The sequence below is a fragment of the Acomys russatus genome, chromosome 15, assembly GCF_903995435.1.
Source record: "Acomys russatus chromosome 15, mAcoRus1.1, whole genome shotgun sequence".
Lineage (NCBI taxonomy): Eukaryota > Metazoa > Chordata > Mammalia > Rodentia > Muridae > Acomys > Acomys russatus.
This window is the reverse complement of record NC_067151.1, coordinates 46,962,130-46,977,163: the sequence shown is the minus strand read 5'-3', so window position 1 is coordinate 46,977,163 and position 15,034 is coordinate 46,962,130. Positions and strand designations below refer to the sequence as shown.

Genomic DNA, 15,034 nt, shown 5'->3' with positions numbered 1-15,034 from the left:
GTCTGTTTTGGAGAAAAATACAGAGAATAGAAATATTCACTGCTTCCATTTTTCTGGGCTGTCCCTTCCATCAGATAGCAAACTAAAAAGCAGCCCAAGAGCCTTCAGGCTTTCAAAGTCTCCTCAGAACTGTGGAATCATTAAAGTCATTCTCTTTTAATTTGTTTTCCTCCTATCAAGTGGCTTAGATCATGGAAAAAGAACACAGTTTAAGCATCATAATTTTTTAGATTTAAGTTGGTTGTTTTATATTTAATTTAAAAATTATAAAATAATGATTGTTAGTTTCTGCTCTGATTACTTCCAGTAAAGCATCAGATAGCTTGAAAATTCTCTGAAGGAAGGTTAATCGTGTAAGCATCCTGGAGGAAACTGAACTTGAAATTTTATCAACTTCTCAACCTTAAAACAGTGAAAAGAAAATCCTTCTTTGACTTGGAAATGTATTTTTCTAAATGTTTATGATACAACTAAAACACAACTTGACATAGTAATCCTAGGCAAGTGATCTCCTCCTGGGAAGCAGAAGCAGAAGGACCAGTCCTAAGGTCCAGACTAGCAAGAGGAACATATTCACGTCCAGTATTGCTTAGTAAAACAGGGAAGCAGTGCTTCAAAAACTAAGCTTAAACTGAGTGACAAGAGCATGGGAGGGGGCCCTGGAGAGACAGGAAAGGAGGGAAATTTGAGGAAAGGGGTGTTGACAAGTTTCTAAAATTCTCAAAAAGTAATTTTTTTAAAAGTACGTACGCAAACATCTCGAATAAATGGTGGCTTTCAAAAACAAAATGGTTATCATGATTTCATAAAACAAAATTAATATTTACAAAATGTAATGAGCCCATGACATAAAACAGGGTTTTAAACTGTAATTAAAATATAATTATGTATAATAATTGTAATATGTATTAACTTATAAAATTTCGCTTATATTTTAAAATAAAATGATGACTTAACCATGCAGAAACAAGAACTGATGTTATTTTTTGTGTGTGTGGATACAGAACAAAAAAATACAGAAAAGTACAAAGATTGCAGGAGTATCCTTAATTGGGAAATTTAAAAATAATAAAAAAAAATTATAGGCTTGTAGGTTTACAGCTTTCTCTTCTGATAGTAATTTATGGATTTTCTTCTAATTAGACCTGCGTTAATAACTCCACTGGAGATCAGAAAATACTTTAATATTAAACCTTCTCTGCACTTATTCCAACAAAGTCATTGATAATAGTTCAATACTGGTGAGCACTTTACAACCATCAAATTATTACTTTCATTTTCATTTCTAGTTTTGTATCAACATCTGGCATCATTCTATGAAAATAATCACATACTATTACAGCCGAATAAAATTATACCATAATAGAGCCACATTCAAGACCTAAACAGTAAGGAAGCTTCCGAGATGAAAAAAATAAATATTTCTTCAACAGTTTAGGTGCTTAGCTTTAAAAAAGCATTTTAGAATATTTGACAGTCTTTCCAAAGTGAAATAATTTTAAAAGCCACAGTAGAGATAGACTTGGGATGGAACACTTTTAGATGATACTTTTATGTATACAAATTATCATTTGCTGTTATAAATTTTCATGAATCACATTAAAATATCGTGTATGTTTAGTAAGAAGGACAGCAAGAGCAGGTAAAGAGATTATATGGAGACAGACTGTAATGGCAGAAAAGAGATTCTCATCCTCCAGTGCAATTTCTTCCTTTTGTATAGTTTATTTTGTGCCCCCAATTAATTTTTCATACAATGATTCGATCGTGCTTTAGCCCCAGGGCAATACAATTTTTAATCTGGAGATGAGGACTGTTCCCATGAGCAAACACTGAAGACAGGATTAGGAGATGGCACCTCCCTTTCAGGCATGGATTCTCTAGTCTCTGGCTTGAGGGTCGTGTACTGCGAGAGCGCGCTGTTACCAACAAGGATAAAAACAACGTGAGAGCTTTATAACTTCCAATTCATATTCATTTTTAAACAGGTTTAGTGTCTTCTACGTGACTCAAGCTGATGTCACAAATTTTAACTATTGGCAAGGAAATGGTGGAAATCATTTGAGTAAAGGAAGTAGTGACAAAAAAATTACTCCAATTAAAAATATAGTTAATAAAGATGAGAAACATGTTCAGCAATTTTTACATAACTTTTGATGCTTTCTTAAATGAAAACTAAATATACGTAGTAACGTGTTACTTTTGAGTATTATTAGTGGAAATAATCTGTTTTACCCATAACTTGGAGAAAATCTTACCATCTAGCCTATTGGAATAAAAAGGGGGAAAAAGTGGTCTTAGGATTTTGCACTGACTGGTCCAACTTTTCTTTTTCACTTATAAGCTTGAATTTGCCAAAATGTTATTATCTTTATTTAAATAAGAAAAAATGCTTTTTTCTGACACATCCGAGACATAGAAAGTAAGTTCATACAAACTAGAGATGTGGAAAGCTATGCTTAAAAATTCACATACAACCATTAGTACCTGAAATGTCTCACAGAGCTAAGCAGCCATGATGTGTGATGTCACCGAGAACCAGAGCACAAAATTAAAGGAGGCTTTCCAGCTGTTTGACCAAACACGTGATGGCAAAATCCTGTACAGCCAGTGTGGGGATGTGATGAGGACCCTGGGCCAGAACCCTAATAATGCTGAGGTGCTCAAGGTCCTGGGGTACCCAGGAAGAATGTGAAGGAGCTGGACATTAAACACTTCCTGCGCATACTGCAGACTGTGGCCTAGATCAAGGACCAGGGAACTTAGGAGGATTATGTTGAAGGTTTTCATGCACTTGACAAGGAAGGGAATGGAACTGTCATAGGTGCTGGCATCCATCATGTCCTTGTCACGCTGGGTAAGAAGATGACGGAAAAGGAAGTGGAGATGCTTGTGTAAGGATAAGAGGATAGCAATGGATGTATTAACTATGAAAAGGACATTTCCACATCCTGAGCTTGTGCCTTGCCCAGTGTGAGATTTTTATGTGGCTCCAGAGGCTCCCTTATCACAGCACTTTGATCATATAGTCTCTTTTGGGTGATGCTTGCCTTCACCAAATAAAATCTGTTCTTTGCGGTAAAAAAAAAAAAAAAAAAAAAAATTTAAATAAGTGAAAAATTTACATACATGTTTTGCTCAGAGACACAATTTATGTAGGCATAACTATATATTTTAGAAAGTTTATATCTTATTTAAAAGCAAAACATTCTATAGTATTTTCATTTATTTTTATGTATCATTAAGGATTGATAATTCACATACCACAGAATTCTTTTAAATAGTGGGAATCCATGTTTTTGTATTTGTCAGCTATATGGTCATTAGTATAATCCAATTTTAGAAGTCTTTCATTAGTGGAAAAGGATGCTTCTGAGAGCTAGCACTCTCAGGCAAGCACTAATTTATTTTCAGTCTGTAGATTAGCTTATGCTGGATGTCTCAGATAAAACAGAATCAGAAAATATGTATATTTTAGGATTTGAATCTTTCATTTGATGTAGAGTTTGTAAAATTAAATTTTTGTTGTCACTTAAATACACATCAAAATACTCATCCAGTTAGAATTCACTATTATTTTTTCAGTTCAGCTGTAATGATGTTATTATTTGTGTTAATTGCCATTACAACACTTTGATTTTCCCGAAAAGAAACCTTATACCCACTAGTAGTCATTTCTCATTTTCCAGGCCGCACAACTGTTATTCTACTTTCTGTTTCTTTTAAGTGTCCTCTCTGGAAATTTCATGTTACTGGGAAAATATAGGTGTTTTATAACCATCTTCATCAATTAACATAATCATTTCAGTCTTACCTATGTCACATTATTAGCCAATATTTCATTACTATTATTTGACTGATAATATGAATATCATATTTAATTATAGATTCATTTGGGTAATTTGTCATTTGGGAATACTATGAATTTATGTTATGAGTATTTATGTCTCAGTTTTTATGAAATATTAGGCCAGAATTCATACAGATATTCCATTGTTTCTTTCCCACTTACGTGTTATTTATTTTTTCTTCTTAGCTTTTATTTATCTGAATAGAGGAAGGAATTCAAAGTTACTAGGAATAAAAATATTGAATACAGATATCTCAGAGTAAAGCATTATTTATGGTACTATTAAGTTAGGCATAGCAGTTGTGGATTTTTTTTTATGTTGAGGAAGAAACCATTTCTTTCGTGTGTGTGTGTGTGTGTGTGTGTGTGCATATTTTAACTGTGTGTGTTCTTCTGTGCCTGTGTGTTTTTGGGAATGTGTGCATGTGTGTGTATGTGTATACGTGCACATATTGGAGAATGCATGTGTATTTCTGTACATATGAATGCATATGTGCATGTATGTGTACATATGTATGACTATTCTTATCTGTATGTGTACATTTCTGCGCATTGACAAAATTTCATCTGTTTCTGATGAATGTGTCTTTCCTCTCATTTTCTCTCTTCTTCTGGAGCTTTATTTCCTTTCATCTTTTGTTATGTTCTTACTTCAGATGATAAGAAATATTATTTATCTTTGGGTTTTGTTACTTTTTGTTTTGTTTTGTTTGTTTTTTAGCCTTTCCTCTATCTTTTGAATTTATTCTAATTTTTTTTTTGTATTTTTAAGATAATACTGATTTTCTTCTCTGGTACTTTTATTTTAAAATAATTACAAATTATTGAATAATATTCCCACGTGAGTTAGCCATTAGATATACATCATTCTTAAGCTATTTAAATGTAATATATAATTCAATAATTATAAAACTATTCACCCACTTCTGTTCATAATTCAAAATTTGCATCATTTCAAATTCAATGTCTTTGTTTATTAATTCCTTTGTATTAACCATATTTCCAGTTGTTTCATGATTCTTTTTGTTATTGCTGTTAAAATATATTTTCTTTCATAATATATGATATTCATTTGGGTGCTGATGTCACTTTTAGAATTTATACCTAATACACTTGTTTAATTGGTTAGTATTTCTTTTGTGATATGATTTTGTAAAGTCTATGTTTCCTTTGGCTGTGCCAAACTGATTTCCTTATGTGTATTTTTTCTGAAAAGCATCGTTTTTCAGAGAGTATTCCAGAGATACAACACTTTCATGGCCACTGATTAATGATGATATGTCCTTAATCCCCCTGAGTCATCAGTGTTTTCACATTTTCTGTTGCTGGAAAAATGTACACTTTGGAGTCAGCTTTCACAGTTCAACAGGTTTGCATGTTAGCTCTCCAGTCCTCAAGGAACTAGTAGCTGTCAGGTTAACTCACTGGCAAGTCTGGGGAAAATACACAGTTTCAGCATAGAAATACTTCTATAAACTTCTGGCATGAAGATTGATTTAGCAGTGTTCTCTTTTAGAATATTTCCCTCCATCCTATGACTAATAATGATAAGTAATGTTATATGCTTGACTGGATAATCACCCAGGAGACTAGCTAAGTTTACTACTTTTACAATGAAACAGTGCAACCAAAAGCAAGTTGGGGGAACTGTTCATTGAATTTATACTTACACACAGTAGCCCATCACTAAAGAGAATTAGGACAGAAACTCAAGTACAGCAGGAAACAGGAGGCAGGATCATATTCAGATAGTATGGAAGAGTGTTGCGTACTGCCTTGCTCTTCAGGGATTGCTCATCCTGTTTTCTTACATTAACCAAGACTCTAGCCTATGAATGGTACTCTACATAATAGAATGGGTCCTCTCCCACCAGTCACCAAGTGAAAAATGTCCTAGGAGCAGATCTTATAGAGGGATTTCTCAACTGAGTTTCTATTCTTTCAGACCACTCTAGCTTGTGTCAAATTGACATGAAAGTATCCAGGCCAGGGTTTGCCCGTGAGAGATTGACTCGATTAACTTCCTTATCATGTCTATGTGGGAATATATAAACTAGTTTAAGTGAGGTAAGAATATATACTTTAGCCATGAGTTGAAAATTCCTAGGCTAGAGTCCTGGACTCTGGGAAATGAGCACAAATATCCCTATTTTCCTGTGTTTGATTTTATTTATATATATATGATATCATTATCAATCATTTATTCCTACTGCCATATTTTTGTCATCAATCATGAACTGCAACTCCTTTGAACTACAAACTGTAATGAAATGTTTGTCCCTTAAGTTGTTTTTGTCTGATACTATGTAACAGTAACAATCAAAGTAACTAATACATCATTTATAAGATATGGTTTAATAACTTTATTTTGATTTCTTGCAAGACTGTCAATATTCAGAAGCAGAACAATGGGTTTTGACCCTTTACAACTGTCTGAGTTTATGATAAACTGCTCAGTTTGGAACTTCAGGATTTTCTGCTAGTTCTAAATGCCAAGCTACTTCAGATGAAAATGTCTTCAAATATCATAAATATTTGAGAAAAAAAAACTGTGTTTGATTTTCAGTTAAGGGATTGTCCTAAGAAAACTTAGTTCAAACATATGGTCAGGAAATTTTGCTTTGACAAGTCTCTTAGGGTTTAAAAAGTAAACCTAGTTTTGAAAAATGTATTTGGCTTAAAAAGCATATCTAACAATAGTGTGTGAATATGGACTTTCTATAATCATTTTTAAGTCAGAATTACACTTTGAGTCAACACATGCAAATGCAATACAATGTCAATATTAACCATATTCATCATCAAACCAATTGTTCACATGCAGTCCTTGATCTATTCTTACTGCAACAAAACGTATCATAGCAGAGTCTCTGAACAAATGTAAGATTTAATTCTAGAGCGTTCTCTTAGAAACCATTACTATGGAAGGTGACATAGTGACATAACTGGTTGGTTTGTTTCTGAGATGAAAAACATGAATCTGGAACACTTTTTGAATCATTTTTTTTTCTTTTTGTTTTGATCACACTTCTTTCAGGAAGATGTATACAATGTCAGGAGACAACCTGGTTTTAGAATTGTTGATACTCTGCATTCTTTATTGAGACTAATATTTAAGGCTGCAGTTTCTAGCCACAGAATTCTTTTGATATCCTCTAATATCTGTGCTAATGGTCTAATGTGTAATATGCTTTTTGATGACACAGTGGTTACTATATTTGTGGCTGGTTACCCCATCTGTGATATACCAATGTGGTTCTCCTACCCTAGACGCCAGGCATTGAGTCAGTTCTTATCGCATCCTCTTGTCCTTTAACTCTTCCATTTGTTGTGTGCTTCCACTAGCCTGTGTATCCTAATGGCTTGGTTGAGATGGGCTTTAGCACTGGATTTGGAACTTGATTTGTGTTCTTCAGTCACCCTCCAGCTCTGATTAACTTCCCTGGATTCACATTTATACTAGGAAAAACTCAAGGTCTATCTGTCTTGCACAGGTCTACATCCAGGGTCTCAGACTTATGCTGGAACTTCCAGCCTGAGAGACTTTGACTGGCTCTGACCTCCTGGTGTCCTCAGCTTCTCACCATGTTGTGGATTCTATACAAAAAGAAAGCATAGAAAAATTGCAATATTTAAATATTTGGTTATACTGCAACTTATAATTTTGATCCTATAATAAAATATTCATAAAAACCTGTTTATCATGGCTATACCAGGAGTCATCATTGTGCTGTGCTCTCTCAGGGAATTCAAAATGTAGTGGATTAGGGTTAATTCCAAATTGATTATGGTTTGAAGACTGTAATTAGAGTTTATTGAGAGCAGGCAATGATTTTGGCATGGGCTTCTCAGAAGTAGGTAATATTATTGCTGAGTACAAAGGGCATTAATTTTTAGATTTAGTAAGGATAAAATTCAACAGAAAATAAATAAGTCATGGAGAGACGATAATCTTATCAAATATGCCTTAAATAGTTTTATTTTGTTAATGAGAGTGTTTTTTCATTTCTTCTACTCTAATAGAAAATTGAATTCTTTTTTTGAAAATTGAATTCTTAATATTCAACAATGGTAGCAGGAGCAGATGAATTTGGGAAATAATATTTAACCTCAAACTTTATGTCACAAAACTTCTGGTTGTTAAAGTAGGTACATGACATGATGGATTTGGTCTGAATATCAGGATGATCAATTGATAGAATTCACTTCCTAACATGACTGTACATGAATATCTCATGAAGCATATTTAATGTTTCTATAATTAAATATAGAAAACTATATTTAAAGCACAGAAAACTAAAACATAGGTATGTAAAGTGTTTTAAAGTAGAAATTTATTCAACTATAGTCCTTCTGTTATGGTTAAAGGATCATGGATATTAGAACTTTAATTCTCTGATTGTTTTAACTTTAGCCCAGCTGTACTTGATATTTTGAAGTAATAGTATTATATTAATTATAAAATATTCACATTAGCCATTTCAAATTCTGAAAATAACAGCAAACATAAACTAAAAGTAAGATTTTAATAATGAATGACAAGCCAAATACCAATATTGTGTTGTTTACTCTTTTCTCTGTACTTACTATACCTGGATACCATCTTGAGATCTCTTCACTCTGATTGCTGATGTCCTATTTTCCTCACACTTAGAATTCCTCTGAGATCACATATTAATAACTTCAAATACCAAAGCCATTGTGAGTGACCTCCATAGAAATCCAAATCCTTTTATGTCTCCACAGGAATATATACCTGTTTTCAATATTTCAGAGCAGTCACTACAGTTTCCCTCAATTTTCTTAGAGAAATGTTCAAGATTCAGGAATGTCTCTCAGTAAAATACCTGGTACTCCATTGTATCATCGTTATGTAAATTTCATTTTCACTCAATTTGCTTATTTCCCTGTTAAACCATAATTTTAAAATATAATTATTGTGAGTCTTCTGCATCCTTCTTCCCTCTTTTCCTTTTCAATTGTTATAAGCAATCAGCTGGGTCTGTTATATACTGTACTTTCCATAATAATTTTTACCAATATTATTTGTCTACTTGAAATATTCTACACATATTTTAAAAATTTTAGAATTTCATGTTCAAGACTAAAAAGAAAATGAATGATAATCAAATAATTCACAAATAACTTCTCAGACACTATAATGAACAATTGAGTTATTTCATCGTCTTGCAACTTAACCTTTCACGACAAACACATCTTATATAAATGTTTGTAACAACCAAGAGAGGTGAATAATAAGTTTACAAATATGGGGAGGCATATTTTCAGACCAGGTTAATAATGCAAGCCACTTGTCAATTAACAGTTCATATCATGAGAAGACTTAACATCACTATTTTCATTAAGAACATATTGTTCTCTAGAAAGCATGCTTTTATTTTTTTAATATATTTTATTAATTTATTCATATTAAATCTCAGTTGTTATCCCATCCCTTGTATCCTCCCATTCCTCCCTCCCTCCCATTTTCCCCTTACTACCTCCCCCTATGACTGTGACTGAGGGCGACCTCCTCCCCCTGTATATGCTCATAGGGTACCAAGTCTCTTCTTGGTAGCCTGCTATCCTTCCTCTGAGTGCTACCAGGCCTCCCTATCCAGGTGACGTGGTCAAATATGGGGCACCAGAGTTCATGTGAAATTCAGACCCCACTCTCCACTCAACTGTGAAGAATATCGTGTCCATTGGGTAGATCTGGGTTTAAATGGCAAACTTGCAGATAAGAGAAACAGAGTTTATACATATTTATTACGATCATTAACTAGCTGACTGGTGGCAGTGCACACCTTTAATCCCCGCATTTCGGAAGCAGAGACAGGCATATCTCTGTGAGTTTGAGGCCAGCCTGGACTACAGAGCTAGTGCCAGGAGAGTCAGAGCTGTTACACACAGAAACCCTGTCTTGAACAACAACAACAACACACACACACACACACACACACACACATCCCAAAGAAAACTAAGCAAAACAAAAAAAGATCATTAACTAACAAGAGGCTCAGTAACTTTCATTTGCTGACTCAAGAAGCTCTTGTCAAATTAGTATACTAGTATAATAAATGTAAGCATATATTTTCTACATCACATATGAAACGGTTTAGTGGTCAAAAGGCCACACATCTTTATAATTATTAAATCAAGGGATGAAAACTGCTTTAGTTCTGTTAGTTAAAATTTATGAGTTAACAATTAGCGTTAAAGTCTAAGGTCATTAACCAGTGCCAATTAATAACATGAGTTAAACACTTTGTTTTAATAAACAATACAATACCATGGAAATATAATGCAAGGTATATGTATAATTTTATTACTTTTACTTAATTCAGTACATAAATATATGATCTGTAAAAATATCTTTTATCCAACAGATATACTTTTCATCTTGGAGGCTTACTGCTGAATAAGCTCACCCTTTCTAGCTCTTTCTGAACATGGTCTGGCTAGTTCAACCTAGCTGTTCTGGATCAAACTCCTCTCCAAGTTGACTGAATCACATTGCCTTCTCTCAGCTTCTACTGAATTGCTGTGTTTCTGAGCTTAATGAACTGAACTGCACCAAACTACACAAATTAAATTGAACTCAGCTGCACTCAACTGAGCTGCCATGAACTGCCTGTACTATATTGTACTGTACTGAACTCAGCTCTACTCTACAGTCTTCTCTACTGAATTCCACTGATTTAACTGGACTCCTTTCTCTACTGTACTGTCTTCTCTGTTGTGCTCTACTGTACTCTCCTCTAGTGTATTGTCTTCTCCCCTCTCTACCCTACTCTACTGTGCCCAACTCTACTGTGCTGCTCTTAAGCAGCTTTCTTTCCTTTATGTTCTATGAGAGTTGGGTGTATCCTATCTCTGATTCATTCTGTCAAATCTTTCTCTGATTTGTCACTTTGTATTCCCCTAAGCTAGATATCGCTTTCAAACATGGGTGCTTCCTGCTACTAATTAGCTTTACCTTCATTATTTGGAATTAAAGGTGTATACTAATGGAATGTCTATATTACATCCAGAGGGATTAAAGGTGTGTCATTCCATTGGTTCTCACAGACTTAGAAGGCCATTGGATATGATCCCTTGCCAGAGCAGCCATGTTGCTAGATTAAAATTCCTCTACATCTTCCCCTTTCCTATTTAAGCTAAAAAAAAAAAAAATACATACACAGTTTAGTTATCAAACAGAAACGATTATCAATATCATAAATATAACAGTCTGAAAGTCCTTTTGAATATCCACTGATGTGATGATCCTCATCCCATAATCACAATCTAAATCATCTGTCCTTCAGATGACGTCCATTTCAACAACAAGGTTTTCAATTTGTCAGTCATATGAAGGATATGCTGTTCTTTAGCAGTTTGTTGAGCTGTCTCCGTGTAGGAGGTATTGGTTTTGTGCATTGTTTACTTTGCTATCTTCCTGCATTTCTTCTTTCCTTGAGTTATGTATTTTAAATTAAGCTTATCTTATTCGGATTGGATCTTTATCAATTTTGATGTAACACATAGCCTTTCATCAATTGTGAAAATATAGACCAAACCTCTTCCCCAATGTGACACACTCCCCGACTTCCATTCTAATCTTAAAACACCATTAACATATACAGATCTAATTCACTAGTTTGTTTTTTTTTTCCTACGATCTGGTATCTATTACCTAATCTTATTTCCCCTTCTATTTATCAAGGCTCAATTTGATCTTCATGAAGCCAAACATAAACTAGACCCTTGCGTTTCACTCCTGGCTACATGCAAGTGATCTGGGGCTCACATTCATTTAAACACAGAAACAACCAAGCCCTGTCTTATGTTGTTTGATTTCAGGGTACAAGCTTATGGTTTCCCTATTGGAAGGATTATCTTCTAGAGCATTTTCTATAGGTGGAGGATTGCCTTATCCATCACTTCTTGTCTGCATTCAATAGTCAAATGCCTATTCTTACCCCTTACCACACCTACAAATCACAGAAGGCTGAGGTCTTCTTGAGGAGAGTCCAGGAATGTCTTGTCTACAGTACCTATTCAAATGTCCTTATCTCTCACCGGCAAAACAATGGGCTATTTGGTATCTAGGATTTTGGGCGATTACTTTTCAGATTACATTGTCATTAGAGTTAACATCAGCAGTAGTTCTAATCTATTCATTCATTGTTGCTGACCACGATTTTATAGGTCTATGAACAGTTTTACATAATTAAACTAAACTTTAATTTAATGTTTTAATCAGTACCTGTCTTACATCTGGGTTTGATATTGACTTGTTAACAATGGATGTTGATCTATGTAAGTAGTTGGCAAAAGTTTCTGTGATGCTCTGAATAATCTTTGTGAATGACAGACCTTTTTCCATTGTGTCTCCACCTTCTCCTAGGGTCATGAAGCTACTAATCTGCATTGTAAAATAATAAAGTCATCCAATTGCATCTGCTATATTAAATCTGCAAATTGACCTCTACCTAATTATTGGTCTTTTACAATATTAACACCTTTAAACCTACTAAAAATTCCCATAATTGCAATATCTGCCTACCAGCCACCATATCAGCTATTGTAACTGAGAACCAGGTTCCAGTTAGCTGCTACAAAATATTTACAGTCTTGGATGATAAACCAATTTGGGTATCCTAGTTTTTTAATGTCTGGCTAACATGGAAAAAGTGCATTTCATAAGTTACTGTTGATTCTTTAAAATATTTAAGAACTTGTATTTTAACAGGATTCCAGCCTAGCTGCTCATTTTGTGAACTTTTACCATTTTCTGGTATTTGTTCTTAAGTAACTGGGAAAGCTAGTTGACATGGTAGCTTTCCTTCATTTTCATTAAGAGGTGGTGCTGTATATTTAATAGACTGTCTATCTTGCTTCTTAATTTCATTCCGAACTTCAATTCACAATTAGGCATTTCCCATTCTCATACCTGCTGTCTATTGTCTCTGAATCCTTTCTGTTATGATAGATATTTTTTCTTGTCATACAGCTATTTTTTTTATCTTTTTTGTGAAGAATCATGTAAAGATTGTAACAGAAAATATAAAGGGTTTTACTCTGGTGGTCACAGTTGCAATACATACTACAATGGCTTTTTTAAGTAACATTTCTATCCCCCGAAGTCCTACCCTTAGTCCCAAGTTATCTAAAATGGAGTTTCCAGTTTTTCATGTAGGAAAACTCTATCTAATTATTATTGTCTTTTGGGGTGGCCTACCGTGTTGGGCTCCAAATACAACATGACTGTTTGTACCCACTAGCGATTTAAATAAAGATATAGAAACTTGGTAATATTTAAAAACGTGGGCCTGTAATTGGACAGACTCAGCTAGCTCATCTAAACTATCCTGATTATTCTAGAACACAACACTCCATGTGGCTAATTCTTTACCTCTCTGTTCAATTCCTTCCACTGTCCCTGATAAGTGTCACCTGTCTGTTCTCTCCTAGGAAGTTCCCTCTCTCTTGAAGATATATCTTCCACTTCTAACTATGCATTGGCCATCAGACCTTTACTAAAGCTAATCAAATACAATTTTAGATCGCCTTAGGCAGGTAAGGAAGAAACAAATAGTCACAAACTATAAAACAAGTGATGGGTCATAGCTCTCTGCCAGTACAGAATGAACAATTGAATATACATAGACATATCTTCACACAGTGTACCCTGACCATAATTTAACAAATACAAGACTAAGATTATCTTTCTTCTATAATCTTTAACTGACTTTATTTTTTTCATATATCTTGATTCAAGTGCATATGAATTGTGTGTGGTTATTGCTATTTTATTTGTCCCTGTGCGCCATTATTGGTTACCTCTATCTCTATAGGAAATGCTATTACCTTTTGAAAGGTTCTTTAAACTTATTCACTTTTGTCTGATTTTATTTTAAGATTATGCTTAAAAACATTATATTATATTTATCATTTGAGATTTTATCTAATACTTGGTAATTTCATTATACATTTCTTTTAGTTTGTTTAAGATAGATGATATATAGAGAGTACATATATAAATATTAAATGTTTTAATGTTATTCCTTATGATTTAATAGTTTTGTCTATTTTTGAAATTATTTTGTTTTACATACATGGTATTATTTTTCATTTTACCATTTGCTATTTTTGTCAACATGTATTCAATAACCCCTTTTAGTCCACTTGTATAAAATGCAATATCTGTTGTTATTATTTAGAGTTCTCTTAAACATACTAGATTATGGTCTGGTGGTGCAGAACAGCAGATAATGAATGCATTTTTGTTTTCTGAATTATCATCAGCTAATTAACAAGCAGAAAGACTGAAACCAAGTGTCCCAGGTCTCATGAAAATGGGGCTGAGCATAATGCCCTGGCTGCTCTTCCATCATGGGAGAAGTTGGGACAAGGGAACCCAAAGCAAGCAGAACAAGCCAGACTAGACACATTGACAAGCTCTGGTTTGAATTGGCCAATCTTATGCAGATAAATAAGATGGAAAATGATCCAAGAAAACATTGGGCCTTCACATGCATGCAAAATTTTGTACATCCCTCTACACACACACACACACACACACACACACACACACACACTGTAGACACACATCACATACAGGTAATAGTTCATGGAATTATATTCATTTAGCTCAGAGGAGTTTCACCTTAAGTATTTCCCTTTGCCTTAACTGCTTTTTTTTTTTTCATTTTTCTGTTTAACTTGCTTTCCTTATAGCTTCTTCGTGAACTGCTTTTATTTACCTCTGTGTTTTTATTGTTCTAGAAAATATGCATCTTGTTTTAACTTCCGTCAGTGGTTTCTCCTAATTTTAAAAATGTACTTAATCTTTCCCTTATTAATAAAATAGCAATAGTTACATAATTATTTCAAGATTGATTTTTTTTCATGTGTAAGTACTTGCACATTTGTATGTGCACTACAGGTGTGCTTCTACCTGTGGTGGCCAGAAAAATGCATCGTGTTTCCTGATACTCCTGAGGGGACATTCAGACAGAGGCAGCCAGTTCTGGTTACTATGAACTGAACAAGAGCCCTCTGCAAGAGCAGCAAATGCTATGAACCATTGGTCTCTCTCTCTCCAGCCCTGGAAACTACATCTTCTGACACCCTGTACAGGTGCAAAATGTGATGTCTTAAATATGAAACTTGGCTAACGCAGACTTGGTATATCAT

General features: G+C 34.1%; 1 pseudogene; it reads left to right on the top strand.

Moving 5' to 3' along the window:
* Positions 1-2,518: 2,518 nt before the first annotated feature.
* Positions 2,519-2,977, top strand: LOC127199031 (myosin light polypeptide 6-like; annotated as a pseudogene).
* The last annotated feature ends 12,057 nt before the right edge of the window (positions 2,978-15,034 follow it).